Source organism: Talpa europaea (genome assembly GCF_964194135.1).
Source record: "Talpa europaea genome assembly, chromosome: 15".
NCBI lineage: Eukaryota > Metazoa > Chordata > Mammalia > Eulipotyphla > Talpidae > Talpa > Talpa europaea.
The window spans coordinates 42,427,961-42,443,386 of NC_140083.1; the positions used below are offsets into that span (position 1 = coordinate 42,427,961).

The following is a 15,426-nucleotide window of genomic DNA, read 5'->3' on the forward strand; positions in this document are numbered from 1 at the left end:
AAATGTATTCTGTAGAGTGACAGTAGTTGGAATGGTAGGTAAGAAATTGGGCGCAAGGCATTTCTCTCATTATCCTGCTTGATTCAAGCAGATACAAATACCTCCTCCATAGGTTAAGAATGGTTCGCACTCAGCAGTAATGACCAAGGAAATCCACAGTGCAGGTGACTTTCTACAGCAGGTGACACACCACTGCATTAGCTTAAGACAGAGAAGTCCTAGTTGTTATAGGAGCATCCGGTGTAGACAGGGCCTGGCCTTAATTAAGAAAAATAAGACTCATAGTACATAGGGAGAATGCTTTCTTGACTCTAAGCAGTTTACTTCTGATGTCAGGAAAGGCTCTTTGAATCCATATCTGTTCTCAGATGAGTTCTGCATCATTCATTCAGTAACAGAAAACATTGCATGTATGCTGTTTATACTTTAGAAGACTGCTCTTATATCCTTGTCAAAGGGAATATTTAAAATGTATCTATTTTTGTATCAAGGACTAGTCATGTCTATGGAAAGTGAGTTGTTTGCAGAATGTAGAGATCTATGGAAGTGTAATATAGCAATACATCTCACAGGCATCCACACACACATGCAGAGAAAGTAAAGGGGAGGGATAAGAGCTGGAGGGAGGATGAGATGCTGTTTTTGCTAAGGTTTATAAGTTTCCCTTGCTCTGTCATCAACCCCACACCTTGCCCTTGCCTAGACAGTAACTTGCGGCTGGTGAGGGTGACACGTTATCAGAGAAAATTCAGGAAGTCACTTTGTAGGGCATTGATTTAATTCCCTTAGAATCTCATTCACTTATAATTTTATTAGACTGTACATTGAAGCCAGTTCATTTCCTGAAACTGTATTAGCCTAATCAAGTAGATACTGCTGAAGCAGGAAGGATTAAATGAGATTGTTCTTATACATGTCACTAACTAATTGCCTTGGTGAGGATTAATCTAAGTTTTTGCTTGGACTTGTCTTAATAACTGAAAGCTTTTGGTAATGTTCTGCCTGTAGTTTTCTTTCTAGGTGGTTGGAAATATAGAAGCCTTTATATTCATAACCAAATAATAGCAGGAATAAAAATGCTTTAACTTCTTTTATCCTTCTTTCCAGTAATACTTCTACATTGTTACTCGTGGAGATGATGGATTTTCATTGAGCCTTGATGATTTTATTAGAGACAGTCTGATTGAAATAATAGGCCATCATCATAGATGTATTAGAAGTGAATTTCAGTTCTGACTTTCTCATTTGCCTTTGTTACCAATAGTAAGTTGCCTATTCAGCCAGACTGCTTGAAACCTTCCCAACAAGCCGAGGTTAGACTTAACAAAATGGTAAAATATTTTGAGATTTATTAATGCAAAGTGCTTTTGGCTGACTTTGGCATTAATGACTGAAAATCCTCTGTGGTTGTCTTCCATATAAAATAGTGAACGTTAGAAAGAAGTCATCAGTGAAGGAATCACACCATTGCTGGAAAAATGCCAAAATAATTCATTTAAATCTTTTATTTTCTACAGCTAAAAAGTAATAAGAATAAAGTGAATTAGTCTTTGTGGTTATACTCAGTGATAAGAGTGCTATGGAATACAAATGATTTGTACCTATATTTGTTTGAATTTTGAATATTTGAACTTCTTGTTGTGATGAATTCAGCATTTTGCAAAAAGCTAATGAGATAGTTTTAGTAAATACTTATATAGATCTTTCCCCCTGAGGGAAATAAGCCTTTAGTTCATATGGTAAACATTCTTAGGGATTATTTGGGAATGTGTCACAACAAAGCACAATTTTAAAAGCAGTCACTAAAGATATGTCAGAAAAAATGCTGAAAAGGTTTGCAAAATCTTGTTTTATAAAAGACAAATAACATTTAAAATAAATTTAATAATCATTAACTCTTGGAAAAACTTCAGATTTCCATATTTGCTGGAAGTGGGAAAAGTCAACAGTTGACTTTGATGTCTTTTCTCGTGTGTGTGTGTGTGTGTGTGTGTGTGTGTAACTCACTATTATATATGAAGGAAAAGGGAAAAGAAACCATCTCATTTTTCCAATTAACTTTCCCAATATTGTTATTGTTATAATTTATGAAAACTTGATTTCAGTTGATAATAAACAAAGTTGTTTTTCTTTTTACTTTCTGAAGCACAGCTTAGCCTTCCTCTTATATCCAGCACTAATGGCATCTGTCTTTGAGATTCTTTTGCTCCATAGTTTTTTTAATGACATGACATAAAATTTATAAAATGTGTTTTCAGTGAAAACTGTTTGAAGTGATTGTCACTTGTTATTTCAGACACACTTGGAGTTAGCCTCAGTACTAATGTTACTCTGCCCAAAGGCAGAGACAAAACCAGTACCTGTGATCAGTTGTTGTGTCTTTTATTTAATGCTTTCTAGTTTGCCTCACCAGGCATTTTGTGCAGCTATCAGCAGCCCTGTTTTGTAGACTGCTTTATATTCTCTCTGTTACTTCAGCTCTAGTCTTCCTTCCAAATATAAATACTGATGAATAGTCATTTTGGGAAAGAAATCAGAGAGCACCAAGTCTGTCTCTACTTGAAAAGACTTAAGCGAAATGTTAGGAGGAGTCCATCACCTTTCCTGCCCCTACTGTTGAGCTACAGTGGGAGGGGGGAGGTGTTAAACTGAGGCAGGATAATTCAAAGACCAGAATATCAATACCAAATCATAAAAAGTGATAATAATCACAAGTCCTATCACTTCCAATATGTTAGAAGGCACATGTTTTGTTCCTCATTTTACCATCCTCACCAATCTATAGGTAGGTAGGTATTGCCTCCATCTTCCTAATAAAAGGAATGATGTGATTTTTCCTAGAAGACACAATTAACTGGACAACTCAGAGATGGGCAATCTGAAAGTGCTGTGCCTGGCCAGGCTGCTTCTTTGTTTAAAATCATCTGCTACAATTAATCAACACAGTTCACTTTTACTGACTCACCACACACAGGCATTGTGGAGCTCTCCCTGAGTCCAGTTACTATGGGTCTGAATCACAATGCAAGCAGAATTTGCCTTTGTCCCTCTCTCTGCTGCTGTTTTATCCCAGTCATAAATGTATCTTTTATCCCAGTTTTAACTCTCAATTAGCCAGCCATGAGAATAAGTGGCCCAAATTCAAGATTGTTCTAGAAAATATCAAGTATAATTATTTGGGGTGCCTTTCATCTGAAATAGGATGAGGTCAAATGAATTAAAGTACATAAAAGTTTTAACCTAAGTTAAGAAAAACAAATAATTGCCAGAAAATTATTATCTAAAGTTCTAGGAAACAGTTATTGAAAGTCACTGAAATTAGAAAAAAATTTAAAGTATTCAATACCTTTATTTTCTTTCAGTGGATTGTACATTCTCTGTTTACAGAGAATTACTTCGCAGAAAATGTGGTCCATGAAAATAGGGCATCTGAAGTAAATTTGAACTAATGCTATAATGTCTTTTGAAGAAGAGGTTATTTTTAGAAAAAGAACAACATGTCTCAAATGACAAGATTTCATCTTTTTTTTTTAATAACTGAGTATAGTATTCCACTGTGTATCACTTTTTAAATCTGATGGAGGAATTATGCTAGGTGAAATAAGAAAGAGAAAGATACATAATGGATTATTATATGCATATGTGGAATATAAAGAAACTAAAAAAAGGAACAGGCAAACTCAAATAAAACAAACCCTAGAAATCTGCATAATTGAAACTACCACAAGGAGAATATAGGGGGTGTGTCCAAAGGGGGGAGGGGGCTCAGTGGACTATGGTGGAGGATTATGGGTGCTTTGGTGGTGAGTGTGGTGTGGTCCTATAAAGCTAAAGAGTTGTGAGCCTGTCCCCCTCAATCATATGCTGTGTTATAACCCAATGTTACCTCACTAAATTATGATACAGTTAAAAAAATTAAGAAGAAAAATGGAATTCTCCACCATTTCTAGGAAGACATCAGATACAGGAAATGTGAATGTCACCATTACTTGCCTAATAGCTTGCCTAGGAGCAATAGTTGTTTTATTGGCATTTTCTCAAGATTGCCAGATTTATATGCATAAAAAAATCATCATTTTTTTGGTTGAACCATAACATTTCAATACATAATATGTCCCATTTTAGTATACTCTGTGCTGACTAAAGACTTCAGATTGCTTTAAACTTAATTAAAAAAATTCTCTTAGTTTAGATAAAATAAGAGTTATTACAGTACTTTTGTGTATTGAGTAGTTGAGTATGTGGATGATAGAGTTAGATTTTCTAGGTTTGAATTGTGACTTTATTGTTTATTTGCTATGTGACTTTGGTCAACTTACTTAACACTCAAGAGTCTCAGTCTTGTCATCTGTAAAATGGAAATAACAGTTAAACCAGTTTTTTTTTTTTTATAAATTTTATTGTTATATTCCCCATACAATTGCAGCCCCCCCATTCTGACCCCAATCCCTTCCCTCCCGCCCCCGCCCCCCTAAAAGTGTCTCTGGTTCATAGTTTTTTGTTGATTTTGATTTTCACTTTCTTATATTCATTTTCCTGGTCCCTTATTTAAGTTTTCTAGATTCCTGCTATGAGTGAGACCATCCGGTATTTTTCTTTTTCTTTTTGGCTTATTTCGCTGAGCATGATCCCTTCCAGCGCCATCCATGTTGCTGCAAATTGCATGTGTTTATCTTTTTTGAATGCTGAGTAATATTCCATGGTATATATGTACCACATCTTCTTGATCCAGTCATCTATTTTTGGGCATTTGGGTTGTTTCCAAAGCTTAGCTATTGTAAACAGTGCTGCTATAAACATAGGGGTGCAGGTGTTCTTTGGAATTGATGTTTCTGTGTCCTTTGGGTAAATACCTAGGAGTGGAATTGCTGGATCATATGGAAGCTCTATGTTTAGTAGGTCCAGAAATCTCCACACAGCTTTCCACAGTGGTTGGACCAGTTTGCACTCCCACCAACAGTGCAGAAGAGTTCCTTTTTCTCCACACCCTCACCAACATTTGTTGTTGCTAGTTTTTTTAATATGTGCCATTCTCACTGGTGTAAGATGGTATCTCATGGTAGTTTTGATTTGCATTTCCCTGATGACAAGTGATGTTGAACATTTTTTCATATGCCTGTTGGCCATTTGCATTTCCTTTATAGAATTGATGTGGAACTGTATGAGTAATACTTGTAAAGTGCTTAGAGTAATATTAGTATTACGCATAATGTAGTCTTTTGTGTCTAGCTTCAAAATCATATTTGTGAAATTTTTGTATGTTTTCACATATAAGAATGTTGATCAATCATATTTATTGTTGTATATATTCTATTTGTGTTAATGTAACAGTTCAGTATATTGTTCTCGGGTGTTTAAATGGCTTCCAGCTTTTGTCTAGATAAATAGCCCTTTACTACAAATATTCTTTACATGTTTTTGCCATTATGCATGTCTGATGGCTATATACTTAAACATAGAATTGTTTGGTTATGGCAAAATTATTTTTATTTATTTATTTTTTTAAGACTTATCTATCTATCTATCTATCTATCTATCTATCTATCTATCTATCTATCTATCTATTTATAGAAGAACCAGGGTACAGGCCAGATTTGTGGGAGGGTGAGAGGATTCACCAGAGACAGAGCAGGAGCAGAACAGGCAGACTGATGAAATACACTGCTGAAGGGAGCAGGGGGTGCGACAGGAGAGGTCTGCTGCTGCGCCATGTGGGACCCTTGCTGGCCAGCCGGGATCAAACCAGTGCTGCAGAGGCCGCAGACAGCTTCACAGCACTGTGCTCAACAACCTGTGCCACCAGGGGAGGCCCTGGCAAAATTATTTTGCCAAGAGTTTTCTGAAGGTGAAACTATTTTTTTCAGTTTTTTAAAGTGATTGTACCAATTAATCTTCCACCAACAATGAGTGATCCAGTTGCTCCGTAACCTCACCCACACTTCACATTTTTGTCTGTTATTTTAGGTGTGTGATAAATGATGTTTGTGTTGTAGTTACATTTGCTTTTCCGTGATGAGTAAGGAGGAGAAAGAAGCACATTCTTCATGTATGTATAGGCATATGCATTTCATTAATTTTAGTAGTAGAAAATGAATAGATGTTTTTAGATGTATACTTTTCCAAAGGCTTTCTTACTTTTGGCAGAAGATGGTGGTTTGGGAGGTTGAAATTAATTGTGACCCTGTCACTTAAAAACAGAGCAAAGGAGAGCAGATATTAAATAACTGCTTTTCAAGTAATTTGGGGATTTTTTAAAGGAATGATAAAGTAATAAAAACTGACTCAGAGACATTTTTGAACATGTAAATATAGCAATGAAGAAACAAAAATCAGTGGGATATAATTCATTAAGAACTTCCTTGTTCTTAAAAATCAGGAAAAAATTATGGAATTTTTATTTTGTCATTTTCTTCCTGTAACTGATGCAACATTGCATTATACCATTGTATGTTTCAGGTGTTGATCATTGAAAATCAACATGTATAGAAACATTAAATTCACCATTAAGAGTTCAAATATGGGGCCTCCCTGGTGGCTTAGGTGTTCAAGCTCAGTGCTATCACCCCTACACCTGAGTTCAACCTCCAGCCAGAGAGCTGACCCACATAGGGCTCAGTAGACCTCATTCATCATGCCTGCTGCTCCCCTTAGCAGTGGATTTCAGTCAGTCTGCCTGTTCTGTTCCCCATTGTCTCTGGTGAATCCTTTCACCCCCCTATACATCTGCCTATACCCCAGTTCTTACATGCAAAAAAAAAAAGTTCAAATCTGTCCTTCATTAAAAAAAGTATTTTGGAGCAATGCAAATAATAAGTGGAATTGTCTCCTCAGTAATGTTGGAAACCTGGGAAGCGTTTGGTATGCAAAGGAGGTATACTTGTATCTTCACAATTATAAATTAGTGTTAAATCATAGAATTATGCCACTTTCCTAGTTCTATAGGTATATGTCAAAATTTGGGCAAGAAAACAGTTGTGTACTAGTTAAGATAATTAAACATATATTGGGGGAGTCATTTCACTAAACATGAAAAGCTAAGTTTTATTAAAGAGAGATTTCATCAAAGTATTCCTATAGGTTTCCTAAACACTTTCTTTAACTCTATGCTTTTTTTTTCCCCATAAACTCTTCACAAAAACATTTGACATACTGATGATCTCTTTTAAATCATAAAAACTGGTGAATGTCATATCAGTGGAAAAAGTACTGACTATATGTTAATAAGCAAGAATCAGTAACATTATAGTCTTCAAATTAATGACTATATGAGATATCACATAATTCTTCATAATGATCTTTAGAAAAACATCAATCTACCATTAATTAGTTATAGCAGAGGGCTGGCATGCCAGGGAAAGGCAGGGCAGAAGTAGCACAGGATGGTGACAGTGTCACCATGATTTAGTAGCTGAATCTTCTGCTCCACATTCCTGAGTAGTATAGTATGTTTGATTCTGGAGTTCTTATTTCATTTTCATCCTGGAATAGCATTTTAAATGTTTCAGCTAAAAACAATGGATGCATAGAGTCAATATCCAACCAAACAGAAGAAACAAAATAAAACATAAAGGGCGGAGCAACATGGCGGCGAGGAGACGCTGCGAGTAAGATCTCCCATTAAAAAAAGTTAATAGGGAGGAAAAGCGGCAGGTCCCAGTGAGAACTGGGACACGGAAGATAAACGGACGACTCCAGCAAACTGCCCGAAGAAGAAAGTTGCCATAAAAGAGGACGAGAAGGGAGGGAAGCGCAGAACCCTGCTCCCCTCCCCCGCCCACAAAGTCGGCACTCTCCGACCGGCAGAGACGAGGGAAACAACAAACCAAAACGCCCAACAAGAAAAACGGATGCAGCAAGCGGGACTGTGAGTGGAAAGGAACTATTTCAGCCACCACACCCCGTGAACGGGAGCTGAGGCGAACCCTGCAGGATCCGCCGCGGAGGTGAGCTCCACGCGCCATTAAAGAGAGCCCCGCCCACCAGGAGGAGACCAGCACCAGCACACAGCCCCGGCCGCCCTGTAAGCTTGCGCGAAAGCGGCGCTCGGATTGCAGCTGCCCAGGTCCCCGCGCCTGCGACCTAGGCTTGCGGGGAGACGGCGGAGGCCCTCCCTGAGTGAGCAGGAACAAGGTGCCCAGGCAGGGGAGCGGGATTCAAAAGGCGCCATTCCTGCGCCACTGATCTGGGCTACAGCCCGCGTCCTGGAACTGAGGGCTTTGGAACTGAGACCCGGGCGGAGGCCCTCCCTGAGTGAGCAGGAACAAGGCGCCCAGGCAGGGGAGCGGGATTCAAAAGGCGCCATTCCCGCGCCACTGATCTGGGCTACAGCCCGCGTCCTGGAACTGAGGGCTTTGGAACTGAGGCCCGGGGCACGAAATTAGGGGCGTGGGTTCCCCACGACGGTGGGGCATAAGGCAGACACAGCACCCCAAAGCCGTTGAGGTGTACCCTACCATCCCCGCTCTGCTCTCTGTCCCACGGGGTGGAAAATCAGCTCCCCAAGGGCTCTAGGAGAGATCTCTGGTGCCACCTAGCGACTTGACCCCAGCACAGGCTACTGAAGGAGCTAGTGGCCAGCTGGGGAGTTAGCCCACACCGGGCCCCTTCTGAACAAGTAGTCTGAACCCACAGGGAGAGCGAGCACCCACAGCCGGGGCAGACCAGGCGCGCAGAAGAGTGTGCCTGAGACCAGAAGCGCAGGGAGTGTGTCCCACATCACCATTTTAGAACAGGGACATTTCTTCAGTAAAGACTACCTGCAGAAGGCTTCCTCAGGAGCCAGAGGTGAGCGGGGGAAGTTCGCCCACGCCAGACCCCCTCTGGCCTGCAGTCCAAGCCCAGAGGGGAGCAGGAACCCACCGCCGGGGCAGACCAGGCGCACAGGGGAGTGTGTCCCCACATCGGCATTTTAGAACAGGGACCTTTCTCCAGTAAAGGCTGCTTGAAACTGACAGATGACTCCTGGAAGAACCAGAGGGGAACAGAGAAACCCACCCAAGATGCCGGCAAGTCCCAACAACACAGTGTCCCAACGCATACGGCAAATTAGAAAACAGACAGTAGGGAGGAGAAGATCCACACGCAACCTAGCAACTCTCCAGAGAAAAAGCACACCACAAAAAGAAAGCCAGCCCCCAGATTGCAACGACAATAACTTGGAAGAATTTCTGAGCCTTCCAGAAAGAGAATTTAAAATTGCCGTGATTAAAAAACTGACAGAAGTCATAAAGGAAAACAATGATAAGGGAAAAATAATCAACGATCAGAAGAATGCAATTGAGTCCCTAGAGAGGGAAAACAATGGTCAGAAGAAAGAAATTGAGTCCCTAAAGAGGGAAGTAAAAGAAATGCAGGAGATCAAAGAATTAATGGAAGAACTAAAGAATTCTGGGAAAAGCAATGAAAGCAGAATAGATGAAATGGAAGAACGAATAAGTAATCTTGAAGACACAGAAATAAAAAGAACCAAAACAGAAAAGGAAAGAGAAGTACGAAGGAAAAAGAACGAAGAAAGACTTCGGGAACTATCTGACTCCATGAGGAAAGGAAATATAAGAGTTATAGGAATACCAGAAGGAGAGGAGAGAGATGTAGGAAAAGAGAAAATATTCAAAGAGATAATTGAAGAGAACTTCCCAAATGTGAAGAAGGAGCTGAAAATTGATATACAAGAAGCAAGAAGAACACCAAACTTCCACGACGAAAGGAAAAATACAGCAAGACACATAATAGTAAAGCTCCCAAGAATCCAGGACAAGGAAAAAATAATGAAGCTGGCAAGAGGGAAGAAACAGATAACATTCAAAGGAAAACCAATCAGGCTGACATCAGACTTCTCCGAAGAAACACTATGGGCAAGGAGAGAGTGGAGGGACATAGTCAACAGACTCCAAGAAAACAGATGCCAACCAAGAATACTCTATCCCGCAAAGCTCTCCTTCCTCTTTGAAGAAAGAATATGGACCTTCCCAGACAAACAGAAACTCCGGAATTTCATTGCAACTAAACCCCCACTCCAAAAAATACTACAAGGAGTCCTAAAGCCAGAACCTCAGAGGGACGAATAACAATGAAAGAAGGCCAAAAAAAAAAAGTTATTAAAAGAATAAATAAATAAAATCAAAGGAAAGACAAACACAATGGCAAATACAGATGTTAACATATCAATATTAACTCTAAATGTAAATGGACTAAACTCTTCAATAAAAAGACACAGAGTTGCAGCCTGGATTAAGAAACAAAACCCAACCTTTTGCTGTCTCCAGGAAACACATTTAGCTACAAAAGATAAAAATAGGCTCAAAGTTAAAGGATGGAAAACAATCCTACAAGCAAATGGACCAAAAAAGAAAGCAGGAACAGCTATACTTATATCAGATAAAACAGATTTCAAACTCAAAAAGATAAAAAGAGACCCCAATGGTCACTACATTATGATCAAGGGGACAATACTTCAAGAAGAAATAACACTCATTAACATATACTCACCAAACGAAGGCGCACCAAAATATATCAGACAACTGTTGTCCTCTCTGAAAACAGACATCAGAGAAAACACATACGTAGTGGGAGACTTCAACACACCACTATCAACAATGGATAGATCAACAAGACAAAAAATAAGTAAAGAAACCAAAGCTCTAAATAAAGACCTAGAGCAATTGGGCTTAACAGACATCTATAGAACACTAAACCCCAAAAAAATGGAGTACACATTTTTCTCAAGCGCACACGGATCATTCTCCAGGATCGATCACATACTGGGGCACAAGACAAACATCAACAGATACACCAAGATTGAAATCATATCAACCATTTTTTCTGACCATGAAGGCATCAAACTAGAAATAAACCATAAAAAGAAGGCAAGGAACTTTCCTACCTCATGGAGATTAAAAACCACACTACTGGAAGACCATTGGACTAATGAGGAGATCAAAGAAGAAATTAAAAAATTTTTTGAAATGAACGACAAGGAGGACACCAATATCCTAAATGTATGGGATGCAGCAAAAGCAGTAATAAGAGGAAAATATATAGCAATAGAAGCTCACATCAAGAAACAAGAAAGAACGCAAAGAAACAACCTAATCTCGAAGCTCAAAGATCTAGAAAAAGAACAACAAAAAAACCCCAAAACCAGTAGAAGAAAAGAAATAATAAAAACCAAAGCAGAAATAAATGAAATTGAAACTAAAAAAACAATCCAAAAGATCAATGAAACCAAGAGCTGGTTCTTTGAAAAAATCAATAAAATAGACAAACCCCTAGCCAGGCTCACAAAGGAAAAAAGGGAGAAAGCACAAATACACAGGATCATAAATGAAAGAGGAGAAATCACAACGGACACAGCAGAAATCAAAAGAATAATCAGTAACTACTATGAACAGTTATATGGAAACAAGTTTAACAATCTAGAGGAGATGGACAAATTCCTACAACTCTACAATCACCCAAAGCTAGATAAAGAAGAAATAGAACACCTAAACAGACCAATTACAATTAGCGAAATTGAAATGGTAATCAAAAACCTCCCCAAAAACAAAAGCCCAGGACCTGATGGATTTACAAATGACTTCTACCAAAGATTCAGAGACGAATTAGTGCCTATCCTTCACAAACTCTTCCAAAAAATTGAGAAGGAAGGGACAATACCAAACACGTTCTATGAAGCCAACATTACACTAATACCAAAACCGAACAAGGACAACACAAAAAAGGAAAACTACAGGCCAATCTCCCTAATGAACACTGATGCAAAAATCCTCAATAAAATTTTAGCTATCAGAATCCAACAATGTATCCATAAGATAATTCACCACGACCAAGTTGGATTCATTCCAGGGGCACAAGGATGGTTTAACATCCGAAAATCAATCAACGTTATCCAACACATCAACAAAAAGAAATATAAAAACCATATGATAATATCAATAGATGCTGAGAAAGCTTTCGACAAAGTGCAACACCCATTCATGATAAAAGCCCTTGAAATTCTTGGGATACAAGGAACATACCTCAACATCATAAAGGCCATCTATGACAAGCCAACAGCCAGTATCATTCTCAATGGTGAAAAGCTGAAAGCAATTCCATTAAGATCTGGAACAAGACAAGGATGTCCACTCTCACCATTGCTTTTCAATATAATACTGGAAGTCCTAGCCAGGGCAATAAGACAAGAGAAAGACATCCAAGGAATCCAAATAGGAAAAGAAGAAGTCAAACTATCACTATTTGCAGACGATATGATATTATACATAGAGAACCCCAAAAACTCCACAGAAAAGCTAATTCAACTCATCAATCAGTTCAGTAAAGTGGCAGGATACAAAATCAACACGCAAAAGTCAGTAGCCTTCCTATACACAAACAATAAATCTGAAGAAGAAGAAATCAAAAAGACCATCCCTTTTGTTATTGAAACAAAAAAAATCCAATATTTGGGAATAAATCTAACAAAAGAGGTAAAGGACCTATACAAAGAAAACTATAAAACACTGTTAAAAGAAATAGAAGAAGACACAAAGAAATGGAGAGACATCCCCTGCTCATGGATTGGAAGAATAAACATTATTAAAATGGCCATCCTTCCAAAAGCAATATACAGATTCAATGCTATTCCAATCAAAATTTCAATGTCATTCTTCAAAGAAATAGAACAATTATTGATGAAATTCATATGGAATCACAAAAAACCCCGAATAGCCAAAGCTCTCCTGAAAAAAAAAGAAGGGAATGGAGGCATCAGACTCCCAGACTTCAAACTATACTACAAAGCCATAATCATCAAAACCGCATGGTATTGGAACAAGAACAGACATACAGACCAATGGAATCGAATAGAAAATCCAGAAATAAACCCACAGGTTTATGGTCAACTAATCTTTGACAAAGGAGCAAAGACTATGCATTGGAGCAAAGAAAGTTTGTTCAATAAATGGTGCTGGGAAAACTGGGTCGCTACATGCAAAAGAATGAAGCTTGACCACCACCTCACACCATACACAAAAATCAACTCAAAATGGATTAAAGAACTAGACATAAGTCCTGAAACCATAAAATATATAGAAGGAAATATAGGCGAAACACTACGTGATTTGCACATCAAAGACATCTTTACAGACACATCACCCAAAGCAGTGATAGTGAAGGCAAAGATAAACAGCTGGGACTATATCAAATTAAAGAGCTTTTGCACAGCAAAAGAGACAATAACAAAAACAAAGAGAAACCCCACCAACTGGGAGAACATTTTTGCACCCAACACTAATGATAAAGGACTGATCACAAAAATCTGCAAAGAGCTGATGAGTCTCAACAACAACAAAGAAAATAATCCAGTCAAAAAATGGGCAGAAGAGCTTAAAAGAAACTTCTCTGAAGAGGAAATGCAAATGGCCAACAGGCATATGAAAAAATGTTCAACATCACTTGTCATCAGGGAAATGCAAATCAAAACTACCATGAGATACCATCTTACACCAGTGAGAATGGCACATATTAAAAAAACTAGCAACAACAAATGTTGGCGAGGGTGTGGAGAAAAAGGAACTCTTCTGCACTGTTGGTGGGAGTGCAAACTGGTCCAACCACTGTGGAAAGCTGTGTGGAGATTTCTGGACCTACTAAACATAGAGCTTCCATATGACCCAGCAATTCCACTCCTAGGTATTTACCCAAAGGACACAGAAACATCAATTCCTAAGAACACCTGCACCCCTATGTTTATAGCAGCACTGTTTACAATAGCTAAGCTTTGGAAACAACCCAAATGCCCCAAAATAGATGACTGGATCAAGAAGATGTGGTACATATATACCATGGAATATTATTCAGCATTCAAAAAAGATAAACACATGCAATTTGCTGCAACATGGATGGCGCTGGAAGGGATCATGCTCAGCGAAATAAGCCAAAAAGAAAAAGAAAAATACCGGATGGTCTCACTCATAGCAGGAATCTAGAAAACTTAAATAAGGGACCAGGAAAATGAATAACTATAAGAAAGTGAAAATCAAAATCAACTAAAAACTATGAACCAGAGACACTTTTAGGGGGGCGGGAGGGGAGGGATTGGGGTCAGAATGGGGGGCTGCAATTGTATGGGGAATATAACAATAAAATTTATAAAAAAAATAAATAAATAAATAAATAAATAAAAAATAAAAAATAAAATATATCCTGTTAAAAAAAAAAAAAAAAAAAAAACAAAATAAAACATAAAAATGTCTTTCTTTCCCCCAAACTTCTAGTGCCTGTTTATCTAGCGGATACCTCTTATTACATCCACTCAGTAGGCAGCACAGGCTTTACCCATGTGGTAGATGATGGATAATGTCGTGGGCTTTCATCTAGAGACATTTCTACGTCAATTAACATTTTTAAATCTCTGCATATTATCCACTGTGGTGTTTTTTTATATTGTTATCTCTTCCTTCTCGAAGGTTATTTTGGTGGTTGTCAGTTTGTTGTCTTATGAAAACTAGTTTTTCAGAATATCCTTCATATATAACCTTGGTGCACCTTATATGCAGTTTTAGCTATAGGATAAATTTCAACAGGTAATGATTGTTTGTGAGTCAAAGATCTTTTGACTTTTAATACTGTCATTTTTTTTAAATTTGAGGTAACCTTGGTTTAAGGCACTCTATATTGTTTAGGGGTACAGGATCACATCCTTCAGATGTAATCACACCCTACTACTATCATGGACCACCCATCTCCCACCACAGTCCATTGCTCCTCCTCCCTACTTTGCTCACTCCCCCTTACCCTCCTCCCTCCTCCTCCTCTATCCCCCCCCCTTTCAATTCTTTTTTTTTTTTAAATATTGATTTATTTATTTATACAAGCACTGGGTACAGTCAGAAGTGGGGGAGGGTGAGACAATTCACCAGATCAGAGTGGGGAACAGAACAGGCAGACTGACGAAATACACTGCAGATGGGAGCAGGGGGTGTGGCAGGAGAGGTCTGTGCGCCATGTGGGACCCTCAGCTTCACAGCCCAGCACCCAACTACTGCGCCACTAGGGGAGTCCCCTTCCTCCCCTTTTAATTCTTTAGTCAGACTTTTAGGGTTTGTTATTGGTTTGGTTTTGTCTGAGTCTTTGTTTTGTTTCTCTATATTCCACATGTAAGTGACACCATCCGGAGTTTGTCTTTCTCCTCTGACTTATTTTGCTTAGCATATTGTTAACTCTTGCCAAAATAACTCTACATAAAGCTAGTCCTGAGTGTTTTTTCCCCTGTAGTGTGGAGCATTGACGGAAACCTCAACTTCTCTAAGTCTCACTAGGTCTACAGTAAAGGCATTGTGGTATTTTTTTCTTTTTCCCAAAGAACCTAGGCAAGGTAATGTCCATTTGGGGGACATCCCTTAATGTGAGATAATCTATGAAAGTCTGAACTTTGAGTTCATGTGA

At 38.6% G+C, this 15,426-nt stretch overlaps 1 protein-coding gene across 2 annotated transcripts in view; it reads left to right on the plus strand.

The window, feature by feature from the left end:
* NELL2 (neural EGFL like 2) overlaps positions 1 to 15,426 on the plus strand; it is a gene marked incomplete at its 3' end in the record, with an annotated part of 372,006 nt that overhangs the window by 101,174 nt on the left and 255,406 nt on the right. The gene's annotated exons all lie outside the window — the stretch shown is intronic.